Source organism: Pipistrellus hanaki, assembly GCF_964339955.1.
Source record: "Pipistrellus hanaki genome assembly, chromosome: 11".
NCBI lineage: Eukaryota > Metazoa > Chordata > Mammalia > Chiroptera > Vespertilionidae > Pipistrellus > Pipistrellus hanaki.
Genome location: NC_140513.1, coordinates 19901288 through 19919752, shown reverse-complemented (window position 1 = coordinate 19919752; position 18465 = coordinate 19901288). Strand labels below are relative to the sequence as shown.

The 18465-nt window shown below is 41.7% G+C and overlaps 1 protein-coding gene across 1 annotated transcript in view; it reads right to left on the bottom strand.

Annotated features, from left to right (window-relative positions):
• The window catches only part of LOC311630411 (uncharacterized protein), a gene marked incomplete at its 5' end in the record, with an annotated part of 144698 nt that overhangs the window by 75510 nt on the left and 50723 nt on the right, over positions 1-18465 (bottom strand). The gene's annotated exons all lie outside the window — the stretch shown is intronic.

Below are 18465 nucleotides of genomic sequence, written 5' to 3'. Positions count from 1 at the left end.
GGTGCACTAGCCTAGAGAAACATACCTCAGACGGTGTCCTCTGGCCGGGTCTTAAAGGCACTAGGAGCGAGTTGGCAGAGTGAGGGAGCAGAGGGTACCAAGGCACAGAAGATGGCCGCGTGTTCATTGCAGGAGCCATTTGTTGTTTCTTGATGTGATGGATGGGGAAAACCTGGGAAGACAGGTTGGGGAAAGACTGTGGAATTTCTTGAATGTTAGATGGCAATTCTAGCACTGTATCTTCCCTGCTCTTTCTTCTCAAGGCTCAGCCAACTACTAAACTCATTTATCTTCTGAAAGCTAGAGCCACCTTCCCCCTGGCCTAGTCTGGCAACAGCCGGACTCCCACAGTGCTAGCTGAGACAGGTGCAGCAGGCTGTCTTCAAGGATGTTGGCTTTTGTAAATACATAATTCTTTGCTACTTAAACTTGTCATCACAGGTGGAAGTGAGACTTACTAAGTGCATTGGTCAGGGGAGGATCAGAGAACCGTGGTGAGTGATAAAGAAAGGATTTCTTATAGCAGTTAGACCTTAAGGAAGTTGGCACGGTACCAAACAACCACACTGTGTATTCCTAGGACGGTTGGTCAATTTTGAGAACTTCACGCACAAAAAACCCACAAACTCTCTTATTCCATATACTGAAGCTCAGCAGTCCTCTCTGGGGAGCCTTTCCTTTAGTTTGCCTCTCGGGGATGTGCCGCATGCTGCCCTTTGTACATATCTGTATTAGAACCCATATAACCTGTGTTCCAACTATTTGTGTCTGCCTCCTCCCTCTACTCTGGAAGCCTCTTTGAGCCAGAAGCTATGTTTCATCATTTTGTATCTCCAGCTCCTGGCATGGCTCCTAGCATATGTAAGGTCAGATCATGTAAAACCACTGCTTATTTTAACATCTTGGATCCACATAAGAAAATGTGATTTCATGAATATTAGAGTATTAGGAGGCACTGGTCAGATTTGTTTGCCACAGATTTTGGGTAGTATCAAGGAAAGAAAGTACGTGGGTTTTTGTGAGGCCTCAGGCTCCTTATTACAAACCTCAATTACCTTTGCCCTCTTGGCTGTGGAGGTGCCAAGGAGTGTCCTCAGTAGGTCACATGCACAGATTTTAGACCATCTTCATGTTTCTGGAGCCTGGCAGTGTCTTCACACACAGGATGAGTGATTCTCCAAGGGGTCAAATGCACAGTTTTCTGTACTGTTTTAGTGTTTTGGGAGACTGGCAGTGTCTCCAAAGAGCTGATAAGTGGCCGACTGCAAGATGGATGAGATTAACTTCTTAGATGGCAAGTGTCCAAGATGGCTCAGAGAGCAGCTGCCAAACTCCACTTGATTTTCAATCCCAGCATCATGGGATGGCAAGGAGCCTCAGAGGTCACGGATCACAACCGTAGATCACTTGGAACTGAAAATGAGCAGAGGCAAAATAATTTTTTTAAAAAAAATCAAGATGTGCTGGTGAAAGGGAGTTTTAAAAATAAAAGGAAAGCCAGAAAGCAAGCTCTTTTGCACTAGGCAGGTGCACATGCCAAACAAAGTCTTCGGCTTCTCTTCATTCCCCAGAAGTCTAAAATTATGAATATATAAGGCTCCACCCCCAAATGAACCCTGTGGCCACCGTCTGAAGTTGCAGAGAGACCTGAGTTGGAGGGTCAGGGGGAGGTTGTTCTGAACGTTTGATAAGGACAAAGCTCCAGAGAAATGTTATCCAGGCAGATGTGCTTCTGCCTGGGCCCAGCCAGCAATTCCACGGGTTCTGGCCTGCCTTTCCTTCTTCGCTCTTCCTGCTCCTTGGTCCTCAGCTCCTCCTGACCATCCTGCACTCTATCTAATCTTATTATGTGATGACCTCACTATGGATCTCTATCCTGGGTCCTGCCTCTCAGGCCTACTCTGGTTACAGGGGCAGAGAAAGTCAACTAAGAGGAGTTGGTTGCTATGCTTACATGGGCTATGTCACTTCAAAATTCACAACATCATGCTGAGAGGTAAGGATTATTAGCCTTCTTTTAAAGAGAAAGAGAAGTCAGGTGATTTGCCTAAAGCAGTGTTTTTCAACCTTTTTTGGGCAAAGGCACACTTGTTTCATGAAAAAAATCACGAGGCACACCACCATTAGAAAATGTTAAAAAATTTAACTCTGTGCCTATATTGACTATATATAAAGTAATTCTCTTGAATAGGAATCAAATAAACACAAAGAAAGTATTTTATAATTACTTTATTATGAAATATTAAGTAAACAAAATAGTGAAAAATTATAAAATTCTTGTCTTGTCTGCACCTACGGCACACCAGGCAACATCTCGCGGCACACTAGTGTGCCACGGAACAGCGGTTGAAAAACGCTGGCCTAAAGTCACAGAGCTGCTAAAGGATGAAAGAGGAATCAAAGCCCAGGTGTATCACTCTCCACGGCCACATTCTTTCCAGTAGACCTCACTGCCTCTCTCCCCATGTTTCCTGCCTAATTTTTCTAGAGTCTCATTTGCATGTTCCCCACCCATGATTTCATTCTAACTCCAATTTATCTCTTCATCTCCAGCATCTTCCCCCACTCAAACTCCAGTCAACTCACAAGGTATTTTCTGATACAAGAGCTGCCCACCAGTTGTAATCCACAAATGAAGTGAAAGCACACCTAATACACCTCACTTGCCTTCCATAGTCCCCACTTCTCCACAGGAAAGGTCCAAATGTCTCATCATGGCATGAATGCCATTGGTAATGTGGCCCCTCCTGGTCTCTCTGGCCTTACCTCTCACCTGATCCTTCCATCTTCTCCTTTTTAAACAAGATATCAACTACGCTACATCTCTTCCCTAAATAAGTCTACTTTAAGACAGTGGCCTGTAGTACTTATTGTAATAAGATGGAGAGCTTTTCATTATCTTGGCAATTGGTACTAGAACATCTCTCATTGGATAAAACCTCCTTTACTAAAAGTATTTCTTGATAACTCTCATTGGTACGGAAGTTAAGATCCCAGGATTCTAAGCGTGGGTAGTTTTCAGGTTGGGTTTTCAAGAAGTAGATGCTGAGATGGAGTTTGGGATGCAAGATGTGTTTATTAGGATAACCCAAATGTACATCGACTGATGGAGAAACAAAATATAATGTATTTATATATTATCCTCTGGAATATTATTTGTCCATAAAAAAAGTACTGATGCATGCTACAACTTGGATAAACCTTGAAACCATTATATTGTGTAAAAGAAGCCAGTCACATACAACTTAACAAAAGGAAGACAAACTATCCAATAAAAAATGGGCAAAGGACATAAATAGACATTTTTTGAAAGAAGACATACAGGCCAAGAGACATATGAAAACATGCTCAAAGTCACTAATCATCTAAGAGATGCAAATCAAAGTGACAATGTGGTACCATCTCACACCTGTTAGAATGGCTATCATCAACAAATCAACAAACGACAAGTGCTGGTGAGGATGTGGAGAAAGGGAACCCTCATGCACTGCTGGTGGGAATGCAGACTGGTGCAGCCACTGTGGAAGACAGTATGGAGCTTCCTCAAAAAGTTAAAAATTGAACTCCCATTTGACCCAGTAATCCCACTCCTAGGAATATATCCCAAGAATCTAGAAACATCAATCATAAAGGATATATGCACACCTATGTTCATAGCAGCACAATTCACCATAGCTAAGATTTCGAAACAGCCTAAGTGCCCATCATCAGATGAGTGGATTAGAAAACTGTGGTACATCTGTGCAATGGAATACTATGCTGCTATAAAAAAAGAAGGAACTTTTACCATTTGCAACAGCATGGATGGACCTGGAGAGTGTTATGCAAAGCAAAATAAGCCAGTCATAGAAAGAGACATGATCTCACTCATTTGTGGAATATGATGAACAACAAAGACGAACAAAAATAACTTCAGAGACAGAGATGCACTGAACGGACTATCAAACCTCCAAGGGAAGGCAAGGAAGAGCAGGGGTGGCAGTGGTGGTGGGGGATGTAAGAGATCAAACAAGGACTTGCATGCATGCATATAAGCATAACCAATGGACACAGACACTGGGGCAGTGGTGGCTTGTCCAGGGGGATGGGAGGGATCAAGAATGGGTAGAAAAAGGAGACATATGTAATACTTTAAACAATAAAAAAAGAAATTAATTTTAAAAAAATGTTAAAGAAGCCAGCCACAAAAGGCCACATATTGAATGATCAATTTATCTGAAACTTCCAGAAGAGTCAACTCTATATAACAGAAAGTACATTGGTAGCCAGAGGTTGGGGGAGAGGTTAGTGGGAAGAAATTGCTCACAGGTATGGAATTTCTTTTGGGGGTTATGAAAATGTCCTGGAATTAGATAGTGGTAACGATTGCACAGCTTTGTGAATATACTAAAAACCACTGAGTTGTACATTTTAAAGGGGTGAATTTTATGGTATGTAAATTATAACTCAGTGAAGTTTTTGTAAAAAGAAAACATTTTAAAAAGGGCATGTGTTAGAGATCAATACTTGTGGAAGGAAGAAGCAGGGAGCAGGATTGGCCAGAGGAAGGACCTCACCTGGGATGCAAGCCCAGCAAAGCCTCAGCTAACAGGCTGGGAGCTCGGCGCCAGCAGTGCCCATCAGAGTGTCTCGCAGGAGGCCGAAATGGCTGAGCCTTTAAGCCTCCACCTCTCTCAGTCGCTGGATGTGGGTCACCTGAGAAAGGTGTCACCTCAGGTGAGGAGGCAGCCTGCAGCTGAAGCAAACTCTGAAAGGAGCTGACAGTGGGGCTGTCTGCTGACCCACTCCCTGGAGCTGGGCAACCTGCTCTTCTTAGAAGAGGGTCGGGGTGTAAACTACTGGGGGTCTGGCCAGTAGGGAAGGAACATGACAGTTGGTCCAGAGAAGAAAGAGAAGTAGGAGAAGACAACGGAGTTAATGAAACAGCCAGTGAGGTGGCAGAAAGCCGTGCAGTATGCAAGGGGATTCTACTTCATAACCGCTCACATCTTCATTAAGTGAAGGCACAAAGTACAGACCCTCACCATTTTGTCAGATAAGAAATTCTACTCTAACACTCTACCATTTTTGCCCTGAGGCTCTCATTTCTCCCATAGCCTCAGTGAGCTGAAGCATTTATTCAACTACATTTCTTGAAAAGTTTCGTAGGAAAGTATCACTTTTTCCTTCTCTTCACAGACTTGTCAAAAGAAATTAACATTGAGGTATCATTTATGAATTAGGGTCAACACTAAGCTTAAAAGCAGTGGTGAGCCGAAACCAGTTTGGCTCAGCGGATAGAGTGTCCGGCCTGTGGACTGAGGGTCCTAGGTTGGATTCCGGTCAAAGGCATGTACCTTGGTTGCGGGCACATCCCCAGTAGGGGGTGTGCAGGAGGCAGCTGGATGATGTTTCTCTCAAATCGATGTTTCTAACTCACTGTCCCACTCTTCTTCTCTGTAAAACGATAATAATATATATATTTTTTAAAAGAAGTGGTGAAAGAAAAAATGAGAGAAAGTCTACCATCTAAGCAAGTTGGACTTAGTATCAGATTTTCATAGAAAGTGCACCTGGAAAAGCTGCATCAAGGACTGCATTTCATGCACTGTTTATGGTTAAGATAAGAGCAGTGGAAAAAACGGGCAGGAATACATGTAAACCCAGACATCTAATAATAAAAACATGCTTTTTCAAAGGTGCTTTTCATATATCATGTCATTTAGCCCCCTCCAAGATTCCCTAAAGTAGAGAGGTCAGAATTACTGTTACAATCATCATTTTATAGTCCAGTCTACAAATGTTCAGTTTAAGTGATCGGCTCGAGTTCACATAGCAACCAAGCAACAGGACTAAGACTTGCACCCAGAGCTAGCGACTCCAAGTGCAATGCTCTTCCCGGGATGCACCAGGCTGCAGCACAACTGTCACCACTTCAGAGCCCTTCCCTCTGTGACCGGAGAGGTAACCACAAGCCATTGAAGAGAAACCTGCTCAGCAATTCAAATGTGTTTCCCATGAGGCAACAGCCATTTGAGAATTCACTTCTTGGAGGAAGTTTTTCATTAATTAGCACGACTTTCAGCCAACTAATAAAACTGAACTACCTTCTAATATCCCTCAGAGATTCAAGAACTCTTTCGTGTATGGTCTTGAAAAAGTTAATTAGTAAAACTCCAGACAGGCAACAAATGATCATTTTTAACTCCAGCTGTGGCAGTAAGAAGAATTATTTTCAGGAAGAAAATAATGAATAAAAAAAAATAATAATGAATAAAAGACTTCCATAGAACAGAGTAGCATTCAGCCCAACAAAAGTCACTATAACAACACTAGGCACCCATGGGCAGAGATGGTGAGCATATTTACACCTGTGGGCAAAGTGATACATCCAGTATTGATGTGTATTGTACATTGCGCAATATACATTAATAAAAGAGTAAGATGCAAATTAACCGTACCTTCGTGATGCCCACCAGCCAATCAAGAGTACGCAAATTAACCCAACGAAGATGGTGGGTTAATTTGCATACACAGGCACCAAGCAGCCTGGGGCAGAGTGTTCCACACCACCCCTGCCACTCCAGGCCTCTGGGCAGTGTAGGAAGGCAGAAAGGCGTCTCTGGACCAGAGCTAAAAGGCAGCTCTGGGTGGAGCAAAGGCAGGGCCAGTAGCCAGGGAAAGAAAGGCTCATTCTTGCATGAATCTTTGTGCATCGGACCTCCAGTTAACAATAAAGAAGAGATAAGATGCCTTGAACAAAACATATGTTTGAGAAACTGTATCTCAACCAAGGTAAGTGGATTTTTTTACTACAATACTTCCCAAGAGGTAAATAGCTTCTCAGCTATTTAAGAAATAGTGAATGTGCACCATAAAATACAGTTGGTGTAATTTATAACAACTGCAAAGAAAGAGTGGTTATTCTGGACAACTAGTTCAGATATAACAAGTACATGGCTGTTTGCCCACATTTTTCACGCTTGACCCCAAGGCAGGCATGACTAGTCATGACACTCTCTGCCACTGATTGTAGATATCTATCTAGCTAGCTAGCTATCTAGCTAATATGCTAAGTGTCCAATCATCTGACCAGTCGTTATGATGCACACTGACCACCAGGGGGCAGATGCTCAACGCAGGAGCTACCAAGCTGCAGTGACTTGGCAGCAGTGGTTCTTAGGTGACACACCCCGAAACCAGAGAGAAGGGAGCCCAATTCCTCATGGGGCCATGCGATTTTACCTTCAGCCATGGGTTATGTTGTTGCTGGGGCACTGCCAGGCACAAATCTGGTTTAGTACATACTTGTATTTGTATTCCACACCCTGTACAGCAGCAACTTTGCAGAGTGCCCTCTCATACTTGGGGATCCTTCGGGGAATGTCGGAAGGCTTGTTTCTGTCTGATCCTTGCAAGCCAGTCCAAGGGACTCCACCTGCTGGAGGGACCCCGCTCACTTCACAGATGCCCTTTGAGACATAGCACCACCCCAGGTGTGGCCAGCCAGGAGGGACTGCATGAGGTTGGCTCCAGGGCATGTCCAGCCCATCTCGCCCAGTCCCACCCCACCAGCCACCTTCTAATTAATTTCCTTTCAGTGTGCATGAATCCATGCACTGGGTCACTAGTAATGTCATAATCTTTAAAACCACACTCCAAGAAGCTGTTACAAGTTAGCTGTAAATGCATTATCAGCTTTGAAATGAAAATGCTGGCCACAAAGCAGCATGGGATGAAGAAACAGACTAGATATTCATCAGACCAGGGAAACCAGCTAGCAAATTCTCACAGTAGGAGTTAAGGGCTGGGGACCAGATCCCATTTGTCATTGTATCCTTAGCACCTAGCACAGTGCCTGATATGGTAGACTCTGGATATGTTTGGTGAGTTAATGAGTTAACACCAAAAGTCACATGGTAGTGATGATTTCACAGAGTCCATATTTACTACGTATATGTATATTAGCCGTTAGGGAAAAAAAAAAAATATATATATATATATATATATATATATATATATATATATTTGTTCCCTATTATGGGTTCAGTTTCTTTCTGAGCTATTCTTTCTTCTGTGTTTATAAGTACCCAAACAAAGGACCTCATCCAATATGGTTTCTTTTGTATTGAGTTTATTGGAGTAGCATTGGTTATTAAAATTATATAGGCTTCAAGTGTACAGTAATATAGTTTAAAGAAGCAGCAGGAATCACCAATGGACCATGGTTTGAATTTCAAATTTATACTTATTTGCTATATAACTTTGAAAAATCACCTCTTTTATTCAGTGTTTTCAATAAAAAGAGAACAACAATATGTGCCTTACAGGATTGTTATGAGGATTAGGGATTTATTATGCAAAGTACCTAATATAGTTCCTGGTTCTTTTTGTTTTTCCTGGTTCTTTTTCAATTTATGCCTCACCTTGTTTCCAAAAATTTAAAGTGGCTTGAAATGTTACCTACAATGAAAAAATAAATCTAAAATAAAGAGGTAAAATTTTCAGAACAAAGGGAAAAGAGCATAATAAAAAATAAGAGTAAACGAGTTAGTTATAGCATCTTGCACACAGTAGGCATAAAATAAAATGATGATGATGCCACATGGAAGAGATAGTCAATACTAATAACACTAGAGGCCCGGTGCATGAAATTCATACACGAGTAGGGTCCCTAGGCCTGGCTGGTGGTCAGGGCCAATAGGGCCTTTTTCCCCCTGGCTGCCAGCTGCTGGCCAGGGCATTCATTCAGTCTGTGCCGCCCCCTGGTGGACAGCACATCATAGCAGGTGGTCAAATTCCCAGCCAGTCAACTCCCAAGGGGACAACTTGCATATTAGCCTTTTATTATATACGATTAGTTGTCATTGCTGCTGTCATCATCTCTGCCTGGGGAAGTCCATTCATCCTTCAAATCCCCATCTGGGGACTAAGCCTACCAGACAGTAAACATAATGCAAAACCATAAAAATTAAAATATTGTGGTAATGTACATGAATAGACAGACCAATGGAACAGAATAGATTGTCCATAAAAGATTTTACTATATGATAAAGATACGTAAGTCTGTGCATAAAGTTTATTATAAAGTTCAGTCTATGATAAAGTGGCAAGATTTTGAAATTCTCAGGTACAGATGTAGAAACTAAGGCAATCAGAAGTTAAAAATTTTTCCAAACTCACACATTCAAATTCTACAACTGGGATTTGACTGCAGGCATTCTGATTCCAGAGCCATGTTATTAACAACTAAATGATAATATTTTGTTTAAAAAGCAAAGTGCAAACCAATAAGTATGAGATACTACCTTTAGGGTAAAAAGAAGGGAGAAAGAAAAAAACTTATTTATGTTTGCTCAGGTACGCATACAGATATTCTGAAGGACACACAAGAAGCGAATAGCAGTGGTTACCTTTGGAGAAAGTGGGGATGGACAGAAGAATAATGGGGCTAGGGGAGGTATATAGTATATTCATAAAATTATTTTAAAATATAGGCATATATATATGAATGTATGATACGATCCAAAATTAAAATAAGAAGAAAAAAAAAACACACAGAGAAAGAAAATCTCTCCTTGGGCAAACCTTTTCTGATCCCCCTCCCAAGCACAGCAAGCCTACCCTCCTTCTATGTCCCCTTATCCCTGTGCCTACATTTTTTCCTGGTACATATCCTGTTACACTGCCCTTATTTATGCTCCGCGCCTCTGCTCACCAAGCTGCCAGCCAAGCTGGGAGCCCTCCGAAGGCAGAGTTCTGCTTCTTTCGGGCTGTATCCCCAGCATGGAGTACGGTCCCTCTTGGGTAGTGGACAGCCAGTAAGGGGAAGTGGAAGTGGGAAAAGAGAGAAGTGCAGCCACGTTTGTGGTATTAGCAACGTGCAAAGGGGAATCATCTGGGCCTGTCATGTAACAATGGGAATCTGAAGTGGAAGGGAGGAGGGAGGAAAATACAGCAATCCTTGCAAAAAAAAAGGTATACCCAACCCTGCTAAGGCAAAGGGGTAAAAGGGGTACTAAGGCCGGTGTGAGTAGGGGGAGATGAGGAAGGAGAACCCCTTGCTGGAGAAGAGGGGAGAGCTGCAAGAAATGGAACATGTGCCCTAGCCAGTTCCTCAGTGGTTAGAGCATCGGCCTGTGGATGAAAGGGTCTTGGGGTTCAATTCCGGTCAAGGGAACAAACCTTGGTTGCAGGTTCAATCTTCAGTCCTGGTTGGGGCACGTGCGGGAAGCAACCAGTCAATGTGTCTCTCTCACATTGATGTTTCTGTGTGTGTGTCTCTCCCCCTCCCTTTCACTCTCTCTAAAAATCAATGGTGAGGAGGGAGAAATGGAACACAAGACTGAGACACAGAAGCAAGACAGATTCCAGAAGTGAGGACTCCCATGGGCCTCAGAAATTCAGCTGTAAACTCTCTGCTCTTCTGAAGACTGAAAATGGGGCAGAGGTTTTGGAAAAGATTGGCACGGAGGAGACTCTCAACTAGTATATGGCAGCCACATCTGTGGTCTACTGCTTTCTGCTCATTTAAACTCTGCGCACACTCACCTGAGGGCTGAAGGCAGATCCACATGGGGTCAGGGCTGTGTTTTTCCCAGAATAAACCCAAGATTCCAGAGACAGTGAGACCACACACCATCACCACCTCCCACCCCCTGCAAAACCAGGCTTCTGTGGATACCTGTGTATGTCCTTATACTATGATCCACAGAATACACTTCTTTATTGGACTGTGTTAATCATCAAAAACTGCACTAATTCATTTGTCCTTATTTTAGAGATATACACTGGACTAGGTGTAAGTGAAGTAAGACAATATTTGGGATTTGCTTCAAAAGAGTAACAAAATAATATTCTTATTGTCACAAGAAGCTTGGGTTGTCCAAATACAGCCCTTAGGAAGAGAATGTGCTCTATGTGGAGGGTGCTTTCCTTTAAGAGGCAAGCCTCAAAAGAAGTCAAATCCTGGCTAGGTATAGGAGGTATTTGCAGAAGGAAATTTTATTTCATTGCTTCAGCCCTCAGTGACATTAGCAAATACTGCAAAGTAATGAAAGAGGTCATTAGGAAGGAACTAGAAACGGCTTCCAACGTTGTGGGGGAAAACAGTCTGACATCTTAATTACATTCTGCCACCTAGTGACAAAGAAAATTTAACATACTTGCTTAACCAGGTTCCGAGAGCAGAGAGGGCTGCCCTTCACGACCTGGACAGGAGAGCGTGGCTGGCCCTGCAGGGACGAGCCAGACCCCACAGAGTCTGGCGCTCGGCGTCCTCTCTGCATCCTTGCTCCGCTCTAGGAGACTCTGCAAACGTGATCAACAGCCCAAGACTCCGTGCAATCCTGCCTGATCCACTTCACCTGGAGCCTGAAGGCCCGCCCTCTGCCGCTCAACACGGCCCCGCGGACCCCTTTGCATCTCCTGCGCTTTGCACAGGGCTTCAAGGGGAAACAAAGAGCAAGACTGAAAAGGCCTGAGAAACTGGGCCTTGAACCCTGAACTTCCGCGGGGAGAAGGAGCCATAGAGATGATTTGCGGTGAAAAGGGATAACTTGTACTCATAAATCTCTGGGCTCACACAAGATGATGGACACAAAAATCCCCACGGATTCCCAAATACAAATGGAAGGAGTGGATGTTTTAAAAGTGCTTTCAGGTCTAACCGCAAGGCCTCTGAGGCATTTCTTCTACAGAGAGCTTCTTAGTCTGGCTGAAGGGGCGCCCCACAATGCATTGTTAGGTAGTAGTTAGGTGGTAGGGGCGCAGCCAGGGCGGGAAGTAGAACTGTGGCTGCTCTGGCACTGGAGACTATAGGGTTTCTTTAAAAATAACAACAATCAACAACCAATGGACACAAAACTCTGGGGAGGGAGGGTATGTATGGGATGGGGGCGGGCAATGTTAAAATATGTACACAGATAATAATTTAATTAAAAAAATAACTTAAAAATAAATAAATAAAAATAACAACAATCATGTTTTATTGATTTGAGAGAGAGAGGAAGGGAGAGGGAGATAGAAACATCAATGATGAGAGAGAAACATTGATAAGCTGCCTCCTACATGCCCCCTACTGGGAACTGAGCCCAAAACCCATTTATGTGCCCTGATTGGGAATCAAACCAGTGCCCTCTTGGTGCATGAAACAATGCTCAATCCACGAAGCAACACCCTGGGGGCCCATAGGATTTCTATGCAACTAACAGGATCGCAGGGACCCCTCAGAGTCTCCAGGTTCTCCTCTGTCATTCAATAGTCGGCTCAGTTCGCTTGTGGAAGGCCATTGGTGTTGCAACATTGGTGTTTGAGAAGAAACTTGATCTATGCAGAAACTCTTCGTGGACAAGATTAGAGAATATAAATTTAAGCAACTGGCATCTTGAGGACCTTTTTATATTGACCCAAAGGCTCAGCTAGAGCTGGAGAAGGAGATTTTTTAAAGTTGAACAGATGTACCTTAAAATAAATGAATATTCCCTAAATTTAATATAAAATAATTATATTCCCTAAATTCAAATTTGAGGATCCCAAACTTGAAAGCATTGAAAAAAAAAACCCTATCTGGATTAGTTGCACAACTAATTAGTATCAGACTAGACTTATAGTTCATAATTGTAAAAAATAAAAAATAAAAAAAAGTGCATGCAAAGTTAATTCTCTTAGATTTATTTCCATCACCCCTCTCAACACCTCCAAAAAATTTAAGGGACTTAAAATAAGAATATACATAATGAAATGTCAAATTATAAATTAAAGCAGGAATCAAAAGTATGCAAAAGCAGAACATAAACATAATGTAGTTCATTAATAAGAATCATATTGGGGGGTTTGTTACCAAAAATACGGATGTTCTAGGACAGTGGTCAGCAAACTCATTAGTCAACAGAGCCAAATATCAATAGTACAATGATTGAAATATCATTGGAGAGACAAAATTTTTAAACTTAAATTTCTAATACCACTTCTTCAAAATAGACTCACCCAGGCCATGGTATTTTATGGAAAAGCCACACTTAAGGGGCCAAAGAGCCGCATTTTGCCAACCACGGTTCTAGGCCCTTGATACTCAAACTGAAGTTCCAAGGCCAATAGCGCCAACATCACATGGGAGTTTTTCAGAAATGCAGAACTTCAGGCCTACCCCAGGCCCACTGGATCAGAATCTGCCTTTTAATTCCCAGGTGCCCTGTGCGTACATAAAATGTGATAAGCACTCATCCAGCTCCCCCCACACCCAGCCCAATGAGGGCAGAGCTCTCAGGTGGAGCTCAGGAACCTGTAGTTTTAAAGCACCCACAGCTGATTCTTATTAGTCAAGTTAGGAAATCTACTACAGGTGAATATCAATTATAGTTGTGTGCCTCCTAGTATACAAAATAAAATCAGAGAAAAGTAAGCATAATCAGTTCCTCTGTGGGAAACCAAGCATTTTAAAAATTTTTTCCTGTGGAGCTTTATAAAGAAAGGGCATAGTGACTCAGTGGAAAATGTTCTGACTTTTTATTTTCCTACTAAATGTTGAAGCAAACAAAATTTGGTAAATTTCTTTTATTGTTAATAAAAGCTAAAAGTTTAGCATTAGAATAAAGCCTCAGAGAAGGCTGTTAGTCTAAGTCAGGAAATTACTACCCTGCTTTGTAAATAAAGTTTTATTGGAGCACAGCCATGATCATTCATTTACCTATTGTCCATGGATGCTCCCTTACTATAACGGCAGACATAAGAAGTTGCAACAGATACCATATGGTCTGCAAAGCCTAACATAAGTATATCTGTTCTTTACAGAAGAAGTTTGTCACCTCATGCTCTACCTGAATTACCTAGGGCAGTGTTTCCCAACCTTCTCTCATGATGAGAATCACCTGGTAGAGTTGTTAAAACACAGATTCCTGAATCCCAACTAAGAAGTGCTAAACTAGAATTTTTGAGAACATATAGGTAAAATTGCATACCTAACTTAGTGCTCTGTATATAAAATCTGTCTTAGAGCACTAGTTAAGTATACAATTTTACCTATATGTTCCCAAAAATTCTAGTTTAGCACTTCTTAGTTGGGATTCAGGAATCTGTGTTTTAACAACTCCACCAGGTGATTCTCATCATGAGAGAAGATTGGGAAACACTGACCTAGGGGATAGCATGGCTTTCAGTCTTCCACATCGCTTCTCCCAGTGGGCTTCTGAGAGGAATCAGAGATTGTATGGTGATGAAGGTATAAGAATTCATTTTGGGGTTAGTGGTTGGTAAACTGGCATTGAAAAATTCTTATTTGTTATGTTTGCCAAATCACATGGTATAAATCAGGGTTTCTCATCCTCAGCAGCTTTGGGCTGGATAATTCCCCAACCCTTTTTTTTTTTTTTTAATCCTCACCCAAGGATATATTTATTGATTTAGAGAGAGACACCAATGTGAGAAACATTGATAGGTTGCTTATTGTATGCACCCCAACCAGGGTTCGAATCTGCCACCTAGGTATGTGCCCTGACCAGAAATCGAACCCACAACCTTTTTGGTGCACGATGATCCAACCTACTGAGCCATTCGGCTGGCCAGGGCTGGATAATCCTTTGTCATGGGGTGCTGCTATCCCTTGCATGGTAGGGTATTGAGCAGTATCTCTGGCTTCTACCCACTAGATGTCAGTAGCAAACTCCTAGTTGTGACAAAGTATGTCTCTAGAGATTGCCAAATGTCTCCTAGAGGGCAAAGTCACCCTCATTGAGAACTGCTGGGATAAATACACTTGCTCTGACCAATTTCAAGCTACCAATCTGACATCACTGACCATGGGTGGGGGAAGAGTTGTACACAGTCTCAGAAGCCAGAGAAAACCACTGCCGGCATCCTGCAGGAGAACATACTTACACAAGAATTAATGTTGTTGCCCTATTTATAAATTGATGTACCTAGCCAGGATTCCACCTGAATCAAAAGCTATCTCTTCTCCAGAGATGAACCTACTGGCAAAATTGCCTTGTTTTGTTTTTCTTCAGGAAGTGGTTTGGATCCCTCCACACAAAGTTATGTTCCATAACACATGGCTGAAGTTATTCTGAACTAGAAAATATCCAAAGCAGATGTTACCAGTCACCCAATGGTTATTAAAAACTCTCATTAACCTATCAGTAAAGCACATGGCATCCAGTGGATTTGGCAGGATGAATTAGCCCCAGCACAACTGGAAGGATGCACTAGTTATATGGATTTGGGTTCTGTTTTATTGTGATTGGTGTTTTTGTTTTGTTTTGTTACTAATTTAAATCAATTGACTTTTAGGAAATGTCTGCCAATGATAGTGACATTAGCTTTGAAATTCTTTGCACCAAAACCACTGATGATGGTTAATTACTCAGCCAATTATTGAGGTCACTCTTAGGCCATGACATTAAAACCATATTGTCAGCACTCAAGAGGACACTTACTCTCCAGTTCTGGGAAGGCAGGCATCTGTTTTTATCTACAGTTGTAGATCATTAGGAATAAGGCAATTTCTATCAACCCTGAATTCTTTAGGAGTATTAAAATGCAGACTTTGTAGAATCGTCGATAACGTAGTGTCTATATTGAGCTGGTGATACTTAGAGTGGCAGACCAATGAAGATCAATAAATGCTACAGTTTTATTATTCTTGCCAGATTTCTGAACAAGTATCATTCTGCACAATGATCAATGTTATCACTTCTGGGATTTCCTTTCCCCTTCCTAGTGATGATTAAAGAGACCAAAGGCAATTTCACTCACAGAATCATAAAAATGTTATCAGCTTTGTGATAGCCTCTGGTATCATGTGATTGACAATGTAACTGAACAAACCCATCTCTAAATTCAAGATGCACATACCCACACATGTGCATACACACTGAACCGTGTATCAGTTTGAATTTCACCTTCAAACTGAAGCTACTACTTTTTGCGTGTCCCATCTGGTTATTTCTCTTTTTGTGGGACCTTGGCATCTTGTGACATATTGTTAACACTTGCTCACAAGCATTGAAAAGTATAGTATCTAGGTGAATCTAGGTGCTCCCAATATCTTGACATCAAGGTATTACTTAAATATCCTTGTCTTCTCCTATAGCAAGCAACCATAAATAAGATATATTTCAAACTATATGCATCAAATGTGGAAAAAAAGGAAGAATCCTAACTTGAATTAGAGAGTACAACTGCAAAAAAAAATTAGAGAAATTCTAATTACCATAAGGTGACCTTATAAGGTGATTTTTACATACATGCATAAGAGCTATAAATGCACTATAGATTAGGATATGATTGCAAGCTCTGCCCCTTAAGCTGGGTAAGTCAAACTCACCCCAAATCCATTAGAAATCACCTTTGTATAGCTTACCTCCAAGAAGTAATGTAGTAAATATGCCAACAATCCATTTACGCTGCATATAAAATTCTGTCGTGGAAACCCAAACAAGTAGTTTCTTAAGAATGAAGCTGGCACAAAGGTTGAAGGAAACTACAGCAAACAACCATAAATAAAAATGTAATCTTAAGGGCTAGAAGGCTTCCCTTTATAAAACCCAAGTAGGTTCTGTTTTGAGTGCATTCAAATTGAATTCTTCTTGAGTAGCTAATAATGAAAAGTGTTTGATAAAGATCAAAAATCACCAACAATAACAGACTGGAAAAATACAGCAAAATAAAATATTTACCTAGGGCTTTAACATGGGTTTGAGAGAAGTAATTAGCAGACCCTAACGCAAGGTCTACGAAATCTGAGAGAATTGGGAAAAATGATTTTTCTAAACATCAGTTGACATTTTTACTTCCATTGTTTCCATAATTATTGCCAATATAGATACTTAAGTCCAAATTCAACATCTCCTGGAATTTATAATACTCAAATTTTTTAATGGTGGAATCAATCAGGATACGATAGATTGTATGGTGGTAACAAACAACCCCAACATTTTAGTGACTTAACAAACATTTATTTCTCTCCTACATGATCAAACTTGTTTTTGGGGTGGGAGGAGGTAGAAGGAAGGGGTATCAGCCATCACAATCACTCAGATGACAGAAGTTTTATCTCAACATGTGCTTTCACTATCTCCAGAGAAGCAGGAAGGGAATGTGGGAATTGCACACAACCTGCCGAAGACTCTGTGAAGAAGTCTCCTGTGCACCTTCCACTTGCATTTTATGTCCAAGCGAATCACATGGTCACATTCAATGTCACGGAGAGAGAAGCCAGAAAGGAGAACTGGAATGATGGTAAGCAGCACTAATGATCACCAAAGTCACAGGATGTACCTCAAGATAAAATGTAATGGCTCCTTAAGTCACCTCCCACAACTTCCCCCGTTCAGCTAGGCAGAATTCTTTGTATATATAAGGCAGATAGAGAGACGTTAGGTGCCATAAATCCTCATAGACTTCATCAGAACAATTCAAATGTGCTGCCAACAGATAAAATCTGATTTTCAGTTAAATGTTCTAAGGAATCCAACAGTAAAGGGGAGTTTATTACCCAGGATTTTTTGGGCTCCAAGAGATAGAAAACCAACTATCATGAGCAAAAATGTGGTAACCAAATTCAGAAAGAACTTTGGCATACCAGGCCTCAAAGTGAGACTGGATTTCGGGGCTTACGTTCTGTTAGTCCTTCTGTTTTTCATCTCCACTGCTCTCTGCTTTGTCAGCATCTCTTTCTCAATCTGGTTCCTCCAAGCAGGAGAAAGGAAGGGAAATATGACCCCAGGGACCTCTAGGCTTACAACCAGAAAGGAACTGAGAGCTTTCCTCATCAGCTCTACTTAGAAAGATCCCAGGAAAACCTCTGAAGTTGTGACACAATCAGATGGGGGTTTTACAAAGATTGCTCTGGCTGCGGTTTGGAGAATAAATTGGAAAGAAGCAAAACTGGAAGCACCACTTGACCCTGTTGGTCAGTTCCTTAATGGGATTCTCCCTTTCCTTGCTTTCTGTGACACACAAACATTATGGGTCTCTCTGATAGTGGCTAAGAGGCCCTTTAAGTTCATTTCTGTTGTCACCACACATCATCTCCTGGGTTCTTCATTAACTACAAACACGGGGGGACAATAACCCAGAGTATCGCTCTTCTGATCCTGAGGCTGGGACTCAGGTGGAACATTTCTGAGACTCATCCTGGGATCTCCTTTTCCTACTTAAATCCAAATCTTAGCATTTCAATGTACTTCTCTCCTGAGCCTGCTGCTACCACTCTGCTCAAAAAAACATCCACAGTTCCTTAGATTTACGGATTGAAACACAAACTTCTCAGGGCCTCCACAATGCTGCCTCAATATCCTTTCCCAAACAGTTTTTCCATTTTTATCATACACATATAGGTGAATACTTTTTTATAAAAGACTAAAAATATTCAGCTGGCCAGTGTGGTTCAGTGGTTGAGCGTGGACCTATAAAAAAGGAGGTCACTGTTCGATTCCCAGTCAGGGCACATGCCTAGGTTTCAGGCTTGGTCCCCAGTAGGAGGCAGAC